At 28.7% G+C, this 17,404-nt stretch overlaps 1 long non-coding RNA gene and 1 pseudogene across 1 annotated transcript; one reads left to right on the forward strand and one right to left on the reverse strand.

Annotated features, from left to right (window-relative positions):
• Positions 1 to 394: 394 nt before the first annotated feature.
• Positions 395 to 16,169, reverse strand: LOC145635919 (uncharacterized). Its single transcript, XR_014113944.1, has 3 exons — positions 16,017 to 16,169; positions 15,459 to 15,523; positions 395 to 673 (listed from the first exon to the last, which is right to left on the reverse strand). It is a non-coding gene; the product is annotated as an uncharacterized LOC145635919 (long non-coding RNA).
• LOC145635914 (protein FAR1-RELATED SEQUENCE 5-like) lies at positions 4,412 to 7,222 on the forward strand (annotated as a pseudogene).
• Positions 16,170 to 17,404: the final 1,235 nt, after the last annotated feature.

Consider the following 17,404-nt stretch of genomic DNA (forward strand, 5'->3'; position numbering starts at 1 on the left):
ATCAAAAATTTCATTATAATTTTGTCTCCACTACACCAAAAGTAGTCTTTAATAGCGCTTTTTTTCAGCAAAACACAGCGCTTTTGAAGCGCTATTAATTATAGGTGTTGCTAAAAGAATTATAGCGCTTACTTAAAGCGCTGTTAATATTTCCACGTTTAGCAGCACTGAATAGTTAAGCGATGTTAAACCTCTTATTAAGGTTTAACTAAAATCATTATTGGATTGCTCAAAAAAAAAAAAAAAAAAAAAAAAAACATTATTTGATTGGATTATATTTTTAGAGATTTTTTTTAAGCTTTATATTTTATCCTAACATCAAATGCATGCCAAACACAAACATTATAGAGCTAAATTTAACATCAATAATATATACAACAAAAGCAACTTTATTTTTCTCATATCAAATAAAATTCTCAAATGCTCGTACATACAAGAATTATTCATTCTTTGTTATAATTAAACACTATGTAAAAAGTTAAATAAAAAAACTATACAATCTCATAACTACTTTTAACTCTAAATCAACATTCTGAATTTTGACAGTATTACCATCATGTATCCACCATTATATTTACATGATCTGAGAAGAACGCGATGCGCTTGTTGAGTTCTCATCACTTTATCAATTTGGTCTTGATAACAACTTGAATCATTCCAGTGATGAAAGTACCTAAAAACGAGTAAGTTAATTAGCCTAGCTAGTTTATATGTAGTAATGCATGCTATATAGGCATAATCAAACAAAGACAATAAACTTGGTCAATTTATTAGTAATCTTTTCGAAGATCAAAAAACTTACAATCATCTAAAAGTCTTCAAAAAGGTATTCACACTATATGAGATCTACCACATAGTACTACTTTAAGAAGGAAATTAAACTTATGAGGATGAGATCACATTCAAAACACAACTCTACGATATAAATTGCTCTTTTATTGTGGAGCAGTTCGATTCTAATAATAACTAATAAGCAAGTTCAAAGTGGGCATAGTATAAGCTCAATAATGCAAGTAATAACAAATCTGAATTATAAGACCCTGTAAGTACATATTATCAAGTATAAGCTGTAGCTAAAGAAATATATAACAAAAAATTCGTAGAACTATAAATTGTAGCTTAAACACAACTGTCAGACATCATATATACAAACTATTATTATGCACTAGATTAAATAATCACATGAGATAATTTAGCTCCAGCCAACATAATCCCTTTACGTGAAATATTTCAAAACTAACACTAGTTAACTAGTATAGTGATCATATATAGGGCCTCATATATAGTGCCATTTTTTCCTAGTAACAATACCATATAGAAATGTACTAGATGTAACAAAATATTTTATAGTTATTAGGAAAATTTGTCAAAAAAAAATCTTTTAAAAGCATCATTTTGCGAAAAAAAAACTTTTAAAAGCTTTTTTGTTAAGAAAAAAAAACCCGATTTTTAATTTTTTGGCAAAAGAAATCCCGATTGTAAAATTTTTTTGTTAAAGACTAACAATTACCTCTAATCCACTTAGTGTTAAAGACTAACAATTACCTCTAATCCACTTAGTTAAGATCTAATTTCTTCTAATAACTCTTTAATCCTCACTTAATCATTTGATAATTAAATTAAGGGAAATAAATAAAAATATATAAAAACCACCACCCCAACCACCAACAGCCACCCCACTCTATTACCCCCACCCATGGCAGCAGCCCCCACCACCGACTGAGTCCCTCACCGCCGGCGACCCCCTATTTTATCCCCTTACCCTCTCTTTTCTTCTTCATCTTCTTCACCAATTTCCTTCAAAAATCCTAACTTCATCTTTCTCTCTCCTCAATCTAGGTTATCAATGGCTTCTCCTCAATTTCCCTGAATTATCTCACAAAATCCCTAATTTATCAATACTAAGTTCGAATTCCTCTCTCCTCCTTCCACCGGCTTGTCCGCCATTGATGCCATACGACGTTACAGTCGCGAAGCCGGAGAATTTCCAATAGAACAGGGCTACATGGCGCCGCGAGGTTTCTTCAGCAAGCGAGTAATCGGAGTAGGGCGAGTTTGTTGTGGGTGTTGACGACGGAGGTAGGCTAGCAGTCACGTGTGGTTGGGGTGGTTTTCGTGGGATGGGGTCATGGGGACAGCGATTCTGGTAACTTTGCAGGGGGAAGGAGCTGCTCCCATGGTGGGGTAGTTGGGTTTTTATTTTTATTTTTTATTTCCTTATAAATTAATCTAATTATCAAATGGTTAAGTGAGAGTTAGAAGGTGATTAGAAGAAATTTGATGTTAATTGAGAAAAATTAGTGGCGCAGGTTTCTTTAAACAAAAAATTTAAAATTTGGGTTTTTTTTTTTTTTTTACAATAAAGCCTTTTCTCGCAAAATGGTGCATTTAAAAGGCTTTTTTTGGACAAATTTTCCTAGTTATTAAGCCATAGAATCTAACTATTGCAATTAAGAAATGAATCACAAAAAAAGGAGTGATTTCAAAGTTATTAAGAAAAAAGGCACTGCACACTAATCGAGTAATATCTTACGAATTGAAGCAGCTAGCTTAATTATACCGGCGCATTTTTGGTGCAGCAGGCCACATGGTGCGGCCTTCTGCCATGTCAGCAAAAATAACGGAGTATAGTCGCGCAAAACGGGATTGATCACACGCGCTAAATGAAACTAAATGACTATAAAAAAGACGCGCACAAATCCCTAAACCCTAAAACCCAGAAAAAGCATTTATTGCGGCGAAACTCAATCTTCCAGAAGGGCGATAAAAACGAAGAAAAATCGAATTGAAAACTCGATCCATTTTTATTTCAGAAATTCAAGAATAACTATGGCAGAAGAATTCGAACAATTACCTGATTCGCAGGAATCAATAGAGATGGAGCAAATTGAGGATTCATTGATGAATCTCGAAATCGAAACCAATAATCAAGTATTGGATCTGCAAGATGAACACAGATACAAACAAATTGAAGTAATTGATGTCAACAATTACATACAAGGTAATATCTACATTGTGTTTATCATTTAATAAGTAAAAAAAATGAATGAAAAGTAACTCTATTGAATTCTGTAATCAATTTATTATTTTATAATAAAACTAACATCACAAATTTTTAAAGTAATACAAGTAACATATACAAGTAACACTATACTAAAATAATACAAGTAATACAAGTAAATAGTAATTAAAATACAAGTAACCTATACAAGTAACCCTATACAAGTAAATATAACCATATACAAGTAACCTTATACAAGTAACCCTATACAAGTAACTATGAACAAAAATACAAGTAATCAAATACAAGTAACCCTATATAAAAATACAAATAACCCTATATTATAATACAAGTAACCTTATAAAAGTAACCATATACAAGTAACCCTATATTAAAATACAAGTAACCCTATAAAAGTAAAAGTAACCTTATACAAGTAACCCTAACCTCATACAAATAACCCTATACATATAACTCTATATTAAAACACAAGTAACTCAATACATGTAACCATATATTAAAATATAAGTAACCCTGTACAAATAACACTATATTAAAGTACAAGTAACCATATACAAGTAACCCTATATTAAAATACAAGTAACCCTATACATTAATAACTAACAACAAGTAACTCTACATTAAAAAACTTACAAGTAACCCTAGTGCTTTATAACAAGTAACCTCTGATTATATACAAGTAACCATTGAAAAACAAGTAATCCCCTACTTTAAAAAGATTACAAGTAACCCTAAAGCACTATAACAAGTAACCTCATATTATACAGTAAAAAATTATACAAATAACCCTAGTGCAATAAGTAACCCTACATTTTTATGTCATTAATAAGTAACAACGACTAAACCCAGATTATATTGTTATTTACTAACAACAAGTAACTCCACTTTCAAAAAAATCTAATAAGTAACTATACTTTAATAATTAACAACAAGTAACTCTACTTTAAAAAAAACTTACAAGAAAATGTAGTGCTTTCTAATAAGTTATCCCTGATTATAATTCTTATGTATTAAGTCAATTTCAAGCTATATATTCCTAAATTCAGTTTATAATTTGTAGAAAAAAATACAAGTACTGCAGAAACAAGTAATAGCACATTGATAGAAGAAAGTGGAAATCAAGCTGAACTACAATTGGATGATTTTGCAGGAAGTCTACTAGGTTTTACAGCCTTAACTTTGGATGAAATATATGAGCAATATAGGCTTCATGCTATGGTTGTAGGATTTAGTATAAGACATTCAACAACAAGGTATACACAAGGGAAACACAGAGAAATTAAAGGAAAGGATTTTGTTTGTTCTAAAGAAGGATTCAGATGTGTACCAAAAGGCAAAAGAACACCTCCTCCACCAAGTGAAAACAAAAAAAAAAAAAAAAAAAAAGAACACATCAAGTACCTATTACTAGGACTGGTTGCAATGCATTCATTAGGGCAAAAAAAAAAACAAAGAACGAATGTTTGTAGTTGAACAGCATGTTATAGCACATAACCATGAGTTGACAAGAAGTGTTTGGCAGCATTTACATAGATCAGAGAGAAAGATAACAGAAGAAAAGGCAAAAGTCATTGATTTAATGGCAGACAGTGGGTTAAGACCAGCAGATGCATTTAGATTAATAAGTAGTGAAGCTGGTGGAGAAAAACTTGTAGGACACACTATAACGGATCATTATAATTACATTTCAAGGAAAAAAATGAAAGAAATTCAAGGAGGTGATGCGCAAACAGTAATAGATAGATTATACAAAAGGCAATCTGAAGATGATGATTTCTTCTTCAGGTAACTCCTACTTTTAATAGTAATAAGTAAATTAAATTCTATTAATATTTTCTACTTATACCAATAACTTTTATTACCAAAACAACTAACTTTGGAATTTCTTTTTCATATTTAAGTTAGGAGGTGGTGAAAATGAAAACAAACTCACTGCTATTTTTTGGAGAGATTCTGAAATGAAGGAAGATTTTCAAATTTATGGAGATGTTGTTGTGTTTGATACCACATATAGGACAAACAAATATAACCTTATTTGTGCCCCTATTGTTGGTCTCAATAATCACTGGCTGAATGTTATGTTTGGATGTGCTTTTATTGCTGATGAGAAAATAGAAACTTTTGAGTGGGTGTTAGACACTTTTAAAAAGTCAATGGGAGGTAGTGAACCTGCTTCAATATTTACATATCAAGACTTGGCAATGTCTAAAGCAATTGAAACGGTGATTTATGAATTAGCTTATAATTTCAGTAAGATCAAATCTTTAAACAATAAAAAAATGCAACAGAATTTTAACAGTATAATTCATTTACAATGTTGTAGGTCCTTCCTCACTCAAGACACAGATTATGTATTTGGCATCTTATAAAGAATGCTGTATCAAGATTTGGAGCACTGAACAGAGATACCTCATTCAAAGATGCATTCAACAAATGTCTTTCAGGATGTGTGACAGAGGAAGAATTTCAGGTAACCTTTATAACTATCTTCATAATACAAGTAAGTGATCTTAATACAAGTAACCAAATAATACATAATACAAGTAACCATATAATACAAATAACTTCAGTTAAAACTATATAATACAAGTAACATCAATACAAGTACACATATAATACAACACATATAATACAAGTAACCTCACTAAAAATTAAATAATACATGTAACCTTAATAATATTACATCATACTATTAGTAATATTTATATATACTAATAAGTAACCATTATAATTATGATGTTACATGTAATGGTTTTATAGTTACTTGTATGATGTTACATGTATAGTTACTTGTATGATGTAACGTGTATAGTTACTTGTATATTTTATAAGTAACAATTACAAATTTTAACAATGGTTTTATAATTACTTATATAGTTTAGAAGTGACCATTACTTATAAATTTTAACAAGTAACCATAAATTTTAATAAGTAACTATTACTTTTACATTTTTAACAATAAATAATAATTTCACTTTTATTCTTAATTACTTGTATTCTAAACCATTATTTATAAATCTGAATTTAATTTCACTTTTATTCTTTAATTACTTGTATTCTAAACCATTACTTATAAATCTTAATTTACAGACATGCTGGGATTATATGATTGCCAAATACAAACTTGAAAACAATAAATGGTTTAAAAGGTTGTATGGTTTGAGAGAAAAATGGTGTACAACATTAAGTAAAGACTTTTTTTCTGCTGGTATACTATCATCACAAAGAAGTGAAAGTGCAAATAATGCAGTTGGGTTTAAGGCCAACAAAAACACAAGCCTGACAGATTTCTTCAAAATTTTCAATCAAACAGTGAAGAGGTGGAGAAAGAATGAGTCTGATGCTGATTTTAAATGTTCAAATTCCAACCCAACCTCAAGTATTCCTTTTATTGGATTACTTAAACATGCTTCAGAAGTGTACACTCAAACTATTTTCAGATATTTTTGAAACGGAATTTATGTACTCAATTGGATGCATAACTTATCTTCATGCTACTGTAGGAGATTTTTACTTTTATGAAGTGCAGATTGAGTATGATGATAGCAGCAGACAGAAGGTTACATATAACAAAGCTGAAAATAAAATAGCATGTTCTTGCAAGAATTTTGAAGAAATTGGTTGGCTTTGTTATCATTGTATCAAGATCTTGCATCATCATAATGTGACAAGAATTCCTAGCTTATACATTTCAACAAGATGGTCTAAAATGGCAAAAGCACATGTCTGGAAAAAGAAAGATGAAGATGGAGCAGAAAAAGAATCTCAGTCAGACAAATTAATGCCTTGGTGTCACACAATGGCTAGAAGAAGCTACAATCTACTTATAAAATGTCAAAACCACAAAGAGACACGAAACTTGGTAGAAGAACATTTCACAATGATACAAGAGAAGGCAGATGAATTTAAAAGGGAATGGCAAAAAAGAACAAGGAGAAGGAAAACTCATCTGATCAACAAGAAGCTATAAGTAATCAACAGCAAACTTCAGCTGATCATCAGGAAGCATCACCAGACCTAGATATTCCTGCAGTCATGGATCCAGAAAAAGCTAACACAAAAGGAAGAAGTAAAAGAATAAAAGGGCACTTTGAGAAAGGGAAGCAGCCTAAAGCAAAGAAAACAAAAGCAAAGCAAGCAAAAGGAAATGCTAGAGAATTTGGAACTTTAACTCCAATTCAGAACCCAAAGTTATTTTAGGTTTTGAATTATTGAGTATAAGTGAGGGATACATACTTTAATAGTAAACATATTTTTTTTAATACATACTAGACTTATTTTTTTTCATACATACTACAATCAATTTATTATTATATAATACAAGTAACATTCATTTTCAAGTAAGTACTAATTACTTGTAGATTACTAATAACCAAAAAAAATAACCAATACAAGAAATTATTAATACAAGTAACCTATACAAATAACCATACACTAAATTACAAGTAACACTTTACAAGTAACCCTATACAAGTATCTCTGAACTAAAATACAAGTAACCAAATAATAAAAGTAATCTTATAATACAAGTAACTAAAATACAAGTAACCCTATATTAAAATACAAGTAACCCTATATTAAAATACATAGTAACCTAATACAAGTAACCCTATATTAAAATACAAGTAACCTTATAAAAGTAACCCTATACAAGTAACCCTAAATTAAAATACAAGTAACTCTATAAAAGTAACCGTAACACTATACAAGTAACACTATAAAAGTAAATCTAACCATATACAAGTAACTCTACCCTCATACAAGTAACCTTATACAAGTAACCCTTACCTCATACAAGTAACCGTATACAAGTAACTCTATATAAAAATACAAGTAACCCTATATTAAAATACATGTAACCCTATATATGTAACCATATATTAAAATACAAGTAACCCTATACAAGTAACTCTAACCTCATACAAGTAACCTTATACAATTAACCCTATATTAAAATACAAGTAACCCTATAAAAGTAAATTTAACCATATACAAGTAACCCTATATTAAAATACAAGGAACCCTATACAAGTAACCCTAATCATATACAAGTAACCCTATATTAAAATACAAGTAACCCTAACCTCATAGAAGTAACTCTATACAAGTAACCCTATATTAAAATACAAGTAACCCTATATTAAAATACAAGTAACCCTATATTATAATACATGTAACCATATAAAAGTAACATAATACAAGTAACCCTATAATAAAATACAAGTAACCTTATAAAAGTAACCCTATACAAGTAACCCTAAATTAAAATACAAGTAACTATAAAAGTAACCGTAACACTATACAAGTAACTCTATAAAAGTAACCGTAACACTATACAAGTAACTCTATAAAAGTAACCGTAACACTATAAAAATAAATCTAACCATATACAAGTAACTCTAACCTCATACAAGTAACCTTATACAAGTAACCTCATACAAGTAACCCTATATTAAAATACAAGTAACTCTATATTAAAATACAAGTAACCCTAACCTCATACAAGTAATTGTATACAAGTAACCGTATACAAGTAAATACAAGTCACCCTAACCTTATACAAGTAACCGTATATAAGTAACCCTATATTAAAATACAAGTAACCCTATAGAAGTAACCCTATAAAAGTAAATTTAATCATATAAAGTAACCCTATATTAAAATAAAACCATATACAAGTAACCTTATATTAAAATACAAGTAACCCTATATTCAAATACAAGTTACCCTACAAAAGTAACTCTAACCTCATACAAGTAACCATATATTAAAATACAAGTAACCTTATACAAGTAACCCTATATTAAAATACAAGTAACTTTATAAAAGTAACCCTATACAAGTAACCATATGTAAGAAAAGTGACCTAATACAAGTAAAGTGACCACCAATACAAGTAATCCTATTCAAGTTAATTTATACAGTAACAAACAATACAAGTAACCAAAACTAACAAATTCCAAATAACCAAACTAAACTCAATAAAATTAACTTAATATAATTTAACAGTATCAATTATACCAATACTAGTAGATAAGTAAAACAATAAGAGTAACTAACTAAAATTATCTTGAGTAAAACTATAACAGTAATGAAATACAAGTAACATAACTCTTATATATACAAGTAACTAAAATAAACAAATGAAAGACTGTCATACTATTAAATATTACAACCCCCTAAAAAGTGTTCAGCATATTAAAATAAAACTATTCAATATAACTAATAAAAATTTATTACAAAAGTTCTTACTTCTTTTTTTTAGAACCCCGTTTTGCAGCAGCCTTAATTCTCTCTGCCATTTTTTCAGCAGCTATAGTTGCTGCTATCATAAAGGCTTCTTCTTCCTTCTCTTTATCAGGTGTATTTTCTTTAGCCTTCATCCTTTTCTTCAACAAACTCCTTCTTTTGCTTTTAGATAGACTAACCTTCTTAGCCTTCTTTATTTGTTGAGAAATATTGTTAGTCTTTTCTATTTCTTCATTGAGTATGACTTCAGCATAAATCTCTTCGTTATTGTCACAAAATGCATTCACACTTGTTAAAACATCATCTCGTCTTAAATTCAAATTACATAAAACCAGAGATGCACACATTTCTGCTCTGAAACGACGTCTTTCCAATGCCTAAAATACAAATTTAGAGTAATAAGTAATAAAAATAAAAATAGTAAATAAAATTAAATAAAAGTATAGATAAAAACATTATACCTGAGTCAAACTTTTACATTTGAATGTTTTCCCCTCAAATGTGGCACAATGGTACAAACAAAAGATTCCACAATCATTTGTTTCAGAAGAGCACTTTTGAGAATCAAGTGAGATCATTTGAATGGGGAAATCTTTGACAAATTCTTCAGAATCATGGCCTTTTAAAACCAAATATTTCGACATATAAAGCCTCTAGAAAAAAATAAATATTAGAACTACAGGTTTACAATTTAAATAAACTACAAAAGCAACTGATACAATTAAAATCTATAAAATACAAAAAAAATACAAGTAATTCCAAAAGTCCTAAAAATACAAGAAATTCCAAATACAAGTAACTCCAAAAGTCCTAAAAATACAAGTAACTCCAAATACAAGTAACTCCAAAAGTCCTAAAATACAAGTAACTCCAAATACAAGTAACTCCAAAAGTCCTAAAAATACAAGTAACTCCAAATACAAGTAACTCCAAAAGTCCTAAAATACAAGTAACTCCAAATACAAGTAACTCCAAATAAAAGTAACTCCAAATATTTTTAACTAACATGTAAGTAATTACACTATAAACTATACTCCAATAATTCTAATTACATATTATACCTATAATCCACAATATATGTAACCCCAAAAATTTTATTACAAGTAACCCCAGTTATTCTAAGACCATATTTACCATTTTCATTACAAGTAACTCAAAATTACAAAAAAAAAAAAAAAAAAAAAATACAAGTAACTCCAAAAGTTCTAAAAATACAAGTAACTCAAAATACAGGTAACTCCAAATACAAGTAACTCAAAATACTAGTAACTCTAAATATTTTTAACTAACATGTAAGTAATCCAAAATATATGTAACCCCAATAAACTATACTCCAAAAATTCTAATTACATATCATACCTGTAATCCAAAATATATGTAACACCAATAATTTCATTACAAGTAACCCCATTTATTCCAAAATCGTATTTACCATTTTCATTACAAGTAACTCAAAATAACCAAATTCAAGTAATTATAGAAATTAAGTGTAATATACAACTTAAAAAAAATTTAAAACTTACCAAGTACCAAGTAATAGTATAATACTTAGTGTGAAATTCATCAAAATTTGTAGTAATTTTGAATTTTTTAGTACCCACTTTGGTTGCAACTTTCCCTTTCTTTGAATTGGGATTTTCTTCAACTTCAACTTGCATGGAATAAGTTCTATTATCCAAGTAGTCAACAGTTTCAGTGTAAAAATTTATCACTACAGCAGAATAGTGATTGCCATGATAGATTGGTATGAATATCTGCACAAAAGAATTAAATTCAACTAAAGCATCTGGTAAAAAATAAATCAAATAATAGAATACAAGTAAACAAAGAGTAAGACAAAAACATACCAACAATGCATCCAATAATTCACAACACTGAACTGATTCAGTCCACAAATCTCATGCTCCAAAAACTTCATTTTCATATATGCAACCATCTCCATTACATATACAACGCAAAAGAGGCAACTGTATACATAAAGAATATATAAACACATGATATAAGACATACACCATAAAAAATTTAAAATTATATATAAAAAAAAGTATTTAAGAATTACCATATGTTCACCACCAAAAAAGAATCTTGGTAATTGATTATCTTGTTTAACCTCAACATAATTCAACAAGATAAAAAACAATCCAAAATTCGACTTGAAATCAATTCCTTTTGGTACAATGTCAAAAACTCTTCTCTAGGTAAAATGTAGAACTCATTAAAATATACTAGAATCTCCCTGTTTAAAAATGAAGAAAAGTAAGTAACATAGACCATAAAACATATAATCAAAAATTACAAGTAAATAAAATATAATTTAAGCGAAATTTTATAACTTACAAGTAACACATATAAATGACTTTGATTTACAAGTAATACATAAAAATTTAAAATTAACACAAATAATCAGCCTCATCAAAATCAATTATATTTTCCTTTTCAAAAACATAAAAGTCAGCCTTTCTTAGCCTACGCCTTCTCTTTTTTTCCTTAGGCTAATCTTTTTCTTCAGCTTGCTCTTTCCTTTTCAAACTTTGTTTTTGGACTTCCTTTTCCTTCTCTTCTTTTTTTTCTTCAACTTTCTTTTTTGAAATCAAATTTTCTTTCTTTTTGTCCTTTCCTACAACCCTTTTCTTTTAGCCTCAACAACATCTTTCTTTTTTACTTCTTTCTTCTTTTCTTCTTTTTTCTTTTCTACTTTCTCACCTTTATTTTTACAAACAACAGACTTTGTTTCCTTACTTTTCTGCTTCTTGGTATCAACTGTATCACCAATTTTAGATACAGGATACGTATCTTAATCTAACATACCATGACCATACTTCCCACTTTCATTGCCCAACCTTTCTCTAAAATTTTCTTCAGTCCAATGCTTAATTAAAAGGCAATGAACTATCAACTGTACTTCCTTCCACCTTAATTCTATGAAAATAAACTATCTGCAGCAATAAAAGACAACCAGGCAAATACTTCTGTGTAAGAGAACAACTTGACAATTTCTCACATAAGTCATCTAATACATACTGACACCAGTTGTATGTAGTGATTTTGTTAACATCCTCTAAAGCTAAAACTAGCTTAAAGTCAGCAGATCGATTTGATGTAGGAGCAAGCAGAGTAACCATAGTATACATGACAAAGCATCTTTTAAAATCATCATTTCCTTTTTTCATCCCATCATCACTTATCATTTTATTTCACAAAAGGGGGACTGAAATATCAAGGTTTTTACTCCCATACAAGTTCCTCCAACCAGTCTTCAAATCAGAATTCTGCTTTTTAAGAGAAATAGGTACAGGTGTTGTTCCCATTGGAATCATAAAGACGTCATAAACATCAGCTGCTGTAAGCTGAAAGTTTCTTCCAGAAGGTAAATTAAAGATACAAGTTGCAGGATCAAAACAGCTACAAAGCCAACGAATCATTTCTGTTGGAAAGGTACTTAACTTGATCAATGATATATTCCCAAACCCAATAGATTCAACTGCTTGCTTTTGATCTTCAGATAACTTCTTATATAAGTCTAAAACACCAGACGGTCTACATCTCAAAACAATTACATCCTCCCTAAAACAAAACAAAATAAAAAATCAATTCCAAATTGTAGTTATACACTACAAATAACCAGTAACTCTATTTCACTTCAACTCATAATTATTAAAAATCTTACAAACAATCCATATAAAAAATAAAACTCTTACAAGTAACACATAATATATAAACCTGTTATAAGTAACTCAAAATCACCAAATAAGTAACTAAAAATAAATAATACTCTATAGAAATCTTTTAAAAATAACTCAAAATAACTAAACAAGTAACCTCCTAACAAATAACACTCATATAAAAATAATCTTAATAAGTAAACCATAATCATAAAACAAGTAACCGAACATCATCAAACAAGTAACCTATAAACATAAAAATAAAAAAAAATAAAAATTATCCTATAAATAAAAATAAAAAATAAAAAAAATCCTAAAAGTAAACTATAATCAACAAGTAACCCTCATATTAAAACATCCTAAAAGTAAACTATAATCAACAAACAAGTAACCAATAATCAATAAACAAGTAACCCATAAAAGTAAACTTTAAAGTAAACACCTAACAAGTAACACTCATATTAAAACATCCTAAAAGTAAACTATAATCAACAAACAAGTAACCAATAATCAATAAACAAGTAAACCATATTACAGAAACAACATAAAAAAGCTATAAAACAGAATAAATGTATTAATCAAGATAATGTTTCATACCCCTCTTCAAGTTTTACAACTTCGACCACTTGACTATCTTGAGTAGCAGTTACAGCAGCTCTTCGACCTTTGCGTCCTCTTTTAGCAATGGCAGGTTTAAGATCAGGTTTAACATCCTCTACTGGAGTATTATCAACTTCATCAGCTTTCATATCCTCTGCAATCACTTTATCAGATTTCAGACCCTCTGCATTTACATCATCCTCAACATTCACACTATGCTCTGCATTCACACCAGCATTTGCAACATCCTCAACATTCACACTATGCTCTGCATTCACACCAGCAATTGTCAAAATTGGCATTAACATCCTCAGCATTCAATTCCTTCTCTTATTCAATATCACCTATAGCATTATGTTTTTCTGTTCAATAAACAAATTCAAAATAAATTAGAATACTTGTTTGAGTTAGTGATACACACTATAATAAGTCAAACTAAGACATTATATATTAATTACAAGTACACTCAATACAAGTAACTCTATATATAACAAATACAAGTAACCATTAATAATACAAGTAACAATAGATTACAACAAATACAAGTAACCATAGTTTTAAAATAAATACAAGTAACCCAATACAAGTAACTCAAAACGAGTAACTCAATACAAATAACTAAATTCAAGTAACTCAATACATGTAACTCAATACAAGTAATCAAGTAAGAGTATAATACTCCGTGTATAATTCATCAAAACAAGTAACTCAATACAAATAACTAAATACAAGTAACTCAATAGAAGTAACCATAACATGTACATCCTTCAATAAGGAATTACTAATACAAGTAACACTAGTTTACAAAAAATATAACTAATCCTATACACAAAATTTGAATACAAAAAAACAATAAAAGTAACACAATATAAGATAGCAATACTAATAAAACAATATAAGGACAAATACAAGTAACCATAGAAATAATGACTAATAAAAATAACAGTAACCCTAAAAAAAATTAAAAAAATCAACAAAATTAAGCATATACTACAACTAAAATCAAGATATAATACAACTCAAGAAATACAAATTAAGCATTTAAAACAATAAAACAGATTGAAAACAGAATAATCGCAAAATTAAAAGTAAAAAACCTAAAATCAAACACGTAACCCTAACAAAAAAACACACACAAATTTAAAAACAAAAACAAAATTAAATGAATTAAACAACAAAATATAGGTAAAATACTTTAAATCTAAGTCGAATAACAATAAAAAACAACAATAACACAAAATCAAAATGAAATACAAAAAATCTTTGATCAAAACACTCGAAAAACAACAAAAATGTGTAAAATTATCAAAGAAATACAAATTAAAATTTTGAAAGTACCTGTTTCAACAACATTAGAACAAGAAGACGATTCTTTCTTTCCTTTGCAATTGATAATCTTCAATTTAACAATTTTGAATCAGAAAATTAAACTCAGATGACACAAAAAACACAGAAAATAATGGATTAAACTCAGAACAAAGGCAAAGCAATAAAGAGAGTAAATAATTTAGAGAGAGAAATGAGAGAGAAAATTGCAAGATGAGAGAGAAAATAGAAAAAAAAACTGTGATAATGGCGGTTGAATGAAGAGACAACTCTATAATAATGGCGGTTTTGGGAAAAGAGATACAAAAACACAATTTCAAATAAAACGATTTAAAAAAAATAAATAACGGGGTACCAAATGGGTTCGTTATTTTTTACATAAAAGTCCATTATATTTTGGGCTTCAAAACTTTGGGCCCGTTATGTATGCTGGCCACACCATGTGGCCAGCCACATACAAAAATTTGTGTAATTATACACATAATAATGAATTGCTAATTAATTTCTCGATCTGTAGCAAACTCACAAGTTCACAAATGATATGATGTCCTTATAAATGAAATAAAACTGACAATGATTAATTATGAAGGTATACTCACCCCAATTAATAAGACCCCAACAAATATCAAGCTCCAAACACTCATCAGAAGAACCCCGTTGCAGGCTACAGAGAAGGTAAGTCGGAGTTCCATTAAGAAAAATCTTCAGTCATCAGTAACTAATTAAAATCATGTCATATTATAAATTCATAATAATAATGAATAAATCAACATTGATCAATTCAAATTATTAACTTGTTTTATCAAATTTTAATAAATGTAGTTCAATATCAGCTGGTGTTTTTTTTTTTCCAATCAAATGTCTCGTATATCTATTTCTAAAATTAACATGATTAGAAACCTAGTTGAAACCCCATAATCAGTTCTCACTAGTTAATAAAGCACATATATAAAATATAATTTGTAATTTACACATGCAAACTCACAAATCACTATGAACAAAAACACAATGACATTACTATTTAATAATAAAAAATAATAAAAAAATAATAAAAAAAAAACTCACAATAACAATGGTTGTTATCAAAAGAATTTCCCGAACAAATCAAGGATCCAATTATCCAAATATGCAATATGAATATATGATACTAGTAATACCTTGACGAGGATACAATTCGATTTGGGATTGACGAAAGGGGGACTCATATACAAGGATAAATTATAAATTCGAAGAAACTGATAGAATTTAATGGAATCGTGGGTCTGCTAGAAGCTTGTATAGGGTTTTTTTTTTTTTTCTTTATGGGGAGGTGGGGGGGAGTTAAAAAAGTTAATTAAGAGCATCTTACTAATGGCGTTTAATAAAAGTGTTGTATTACAATAAGATAGAAATAGTAAATCTTATTAAATAACAATTTTTAATAGCAAGAGAGTGAGGAATAGCTCAAGTGGTTTAATAATACGGTGCTATTAATTCATCAATTTGGTGTAGTGATCCTTCGTTTTTCTCCTTTAATTTCTCTCTCCTCTATTTTATTTTTCACTTTTGTTTCAATTTTATTATGTATGAATTTTGTGTGAATTTCAATTGTAATTGTTTCGATTTATGTACGAATTTCGATTTATTATGTGGTGAATTTGTGCTTTATATCGATTGATTAAGTTTTATCTGATTTTTTGAATTCATATGAACTGGATTTTGTCAGCTTCAATCAATTTCATCTGTGTATGACTTTCATCTGATTTTCTGCATTTTTTTTTATCAATGAACATAATCATGCAAAATATGAACATAGGCATAGGTTCCCTCAAATGTGAACATTAGCATTTCAGAAAGTGAACATAGGCATAAATTAAAAAAATATGAACATATGCATTTCATAAAGTGAACATAACCATTCAAAATATGAACGTAAGCATTGGTTTCCTTAAAGTGAATATAAGCATTTAAAAGGTGAAAATATGAGCATAAACATTTAAGAAAGACAACATATGCATAAACAAATTTAATGTAAATATTTCTTGAAAACACATATTTACATTATAAATATTTGAAATTTTCTATGAACACATAAAATATTAATATGAATATAATGCATTTAAGTTTGAACATAAAAATTTTGAAGAAATAAAAAGCAATATGCTTATGAAACATATTCATTATAAGTACTACCTCCGTTAACATCTGCAACATTTACCAATTAAAAAAGAGTGCTACCTATTTATTTGCAACAAAACTATTTCTTTCCTAATATAGTAACTTTTTTCTGGTAAAATGACCAAAGTACCCTCATTTAAATTTTTTTAACCCATATTATCATACATAATTACAAATTATTATGACCCTAATATCATCTCCCCACCATCTCTCTCCTCCATCTTCATCTCCATTTCATCATCATCATCTCTAGTTCATCATCATCTCCCATCTTCTTCGAAGACCTTCATCTCTTATCTCTCATCTTCTTCCTTCTTCCTTCTTTATCTCTCATCTTCTTCCTTCTTTATCTCTCATCTTCTTCTCCATCGTTATCTCTCATCTCAGT

The sequence above is a fragment of the Chenopodium album genome, chromosome 6 (genome assembly GCF_948465745.1).
Source record: "Chenopodium album chromosome 6, dcCheAlbu1.1, whole genome shotgun sequence".
In the NCBI taxonomy this organism is placed as follows: Eukaryota; Viridiplantae; Streptophyta; class Magnoliopsida; order Caryophyllales; family Amaranthaceae; genus Chenopodium; species Chenopodium album.